This window comes from Protobothrops mucrosquamatus, unplaced genomic scaffold, assembly GCF_001527695.2.
Source record: "Protobothrops mucrosquamatus isolate PMUCROS unplaced genomic scaffold, P.Mucros_1.0 scaffold6, whole genome shotgun sequence".
Lineage (NCBI taxonomy): Eukaryota > Metazoa > Chordata > Lepidosauria > Squamata > Viperidae > Protobothrops > Protobothrops mucrosquamatus.
In genome coordinates this window covers 3518717-3521858 of record NW_015386393.1, presented here as the reverse complement: position 1 = coordinate 3521858, position 3142 = coordinate 3518717, and positions in this window count along the sequence as shown.

Here is a 3142-nt window from a genome sequence, read left to right as displayed (position 1 = left end):
TTCTCAGCGAAAAGGTGGCGGAACTCAAACCTGGCCACGCCCCCATCAAACCCTAGGACCGCCCCTTTAGAAAAAAGATGCAAGTAAAATGTGGGAGGGGCTACTTCCGGTTTGGGAGGGGCTATTTCCGGTGCGGCCGGCCCGGAAAAAGGTGCCGGAACGCCGTTCCGCCGCGTTCCGGCAGAAAAAAAGCCCTGGGCATATTAGAATACTATGAACTACATCCAGGGAAACAATTAGCATTAATATTTTTAGATGCTCAAAAGGCATTTGATAATGTTTCCTGGCAATTCATGATTCAGCAACTACAAACAATGGACTTTGGAAAGAACTTTACAAATATGATAAAAACAATATATAGCACTCAGATAGCAAAAGTGATTGTGAATGGAGACTATACTGAGAACTTTGAGATAAGAAAAGGCACTAGGCAAGGCACTATCCCCATTATTATTTATCTTTACTTTGGAAGTTTTAAATAGAAGGATTAGACAGGACACAGAAATCAAAGGTTTGAAGATAAAAGATGAAACATATAAGTTACAAGCATTTGCTGATGATCTAGTATTTATTTTGGAAGAACCTTTAGAGATGATCCCTAAGCTATGGGGAAAGACAGAAGAGTATGGAGAAATGGCAGGATTAAAAATAAATAAAGAAAAAACTAAGGTAATAGTTAAGAATCTCACAGATAAACAGAAAAGGCAAATGCTAGAGAAAACAGAGGTACAGACAGTGAAAAAAGTTAAATACTTAGGTATCCATTTTTCGGCCAAATGTTCGTCAATAAAAGAAGACAATTATACAAAATTATTGAAACAAATAAAGCTAGACTTGGAAAGATGGAAAAATCTGCAGTTGTCAATACTAGGAAGAATTGCTGTAGTAAAAATGAACATACTGCCGAAGATTTTATTTTTATTTCAAACAATTCCGATAAAACTTGAGAATTTTTTTTTCAAGATTTAAATTCATTAATTTTGAACTTTATTTGGCAGGGGAAGAAAGCTAGAATTAAGATGAAAACACTACAAGATGTTAAGGAAAATGGAGGATTTGGGCTGCCGGAATGGGCATTGTATTATCAAGCATCTGTTTTAACATGGGCGAAAGAATGGATAATGCTTAGAAGCAAAAGGTTGTTGTATTTAGAGGGACATGATCTACAATTGGGGTGGCACGCTTTTTTATGGTATGGGAAAAATAGAGCCCATAAGTATTTTCAAAATCACTTTATAAGAAATGCCTTGTTAACAGTATGGGAAAAAATTAAAGCTAAAATATACCTAAAAATTCCAGGGTGGTTATCAATGATGGAGGCATTTGTACACCCGAACTTGGTAGACTTTGAAAAAATATGGGCATATATTCTAAATATTGATGGGAATTTAAAATCTAAGCAAGAATTGGAAAATCAGGGGATCAACCTGTCATGGTGGGCACATTTACAGATACAAAATAGATATGAAAAAGATGTGAAAATGTATGGATTTTATAAAGATCAAACTGTGTTCGATAAGATTTTGTTAATTTCAGACGAGAAATTAATTAAGAAAATGTATATTTTTTTGTTAATTTTGGAAATGGAAAGCGAACAAGTTAAAGAAACAATGATAAGATGGGCAAAAAACTTTGGCTACAATATAGAATTAGAAAATGCTATGGGAGAGAAACTACAAACTAACAATGTCAACCTCATATAAAGAAAACTTGTATAAAATGTTTTATAGATGGCACTTGCTGCCAGCAAGATTAGCAAAAATGTTTAAAAATATGTCAGACAGATGCTGGAAATGTAAATATAATATAGGCACGTACTACCACATTTGGTGGACATGTGGCAAAGCTAAGGCTTATTGGAGAAAAATACATACGTGGTTAGAAAAAATATTAGGTGAACATGTTGATTTTAAACCTGAACTTTTTTTACTAGGTATAATGCCTGAAAAGATTAATAAGCAGAGTTTATATTTAATTTTACACATCACTATACCAGCGAGAATAATCTTCGCACAACACTGGAAGAATGAAGAATTGCCATCAGAAGAAGAAATAATTAGGAAAATATTGGAATGTGCAGAGATGGACAGATTAACTATGAGATTGAAAGATAAAGAAGACACAGACTATTACCAAATTTGGGATTTATTTTACCGTTGGTTAGAGGAAAGAATGAAGGATTAGGAATTGAATATGTATTAGCATAGCTAATCCCAGACAACTCATTGATTGGAAAAATTAACATATGTATACAAAAGAAAACCAATAAAATCTTTATAAAAAAAATAATTCAATAACATACAAATATCTTTAGTACAGATCTCAAACTATTACATTAAATGTTTCCTCTCTTTTCTCCTTGGTATTTACTGTCTCATATTTAAATTAATACAATTCTTATTCTATCGATTAAATAAAAAATAACTTTCTTACATTTATCAATAATTTTTAGTTTATACATATCCTAGTTGTTTTAACATTCAATCTTTTTAGACAATCAATGTCCTGGTTAATTTTTCACAATTTTTAGTTTCCCATTAATATTTAAATTTAACGTTTAATATTTATAATTTCCAAGTTTTAAATAACCCCAATTCCCTTTATCACAATTCATCACAAGATCTAACGTTCAGGATACACATTTTATCTATTTGAATTCTCACCATTTTACATCAACTAATTAATAATACAATGTAATATTCTTATTTTATGGTAATTTCCAAATATCTTAAATTTAGTAACCAAAATTTCTCTTATTTCAACATTTAATACTTCCTCTCTTAATATCTACTATCTCATATTTAAGCTAATAATTTTTATTATTACCGCTAAGTAAAAACATATTTATTACATTCATCGATAGATTTTTAGCTTATATATATCTTAATTACCTTTACATTTAACCTTTATAAGCAAATCAATGTTCAAATTTAACTGTTAATATTTATACCGTATTTATCGGCGTATAACACGCACAGGCGTATAACACGCACCTTCATTTTAAGAGGGAAATTTCAAGAAAAAAAAAGCGCCGGCTCGAGAGCGAAAGCAAAAGGGGAGGGGGAGTGGGGCTTCGTTCACACGCGGATCCCCATGCTCGTATTTATTTACCGTATTATGCCCCGGCTGGCGGCGGCGGCAG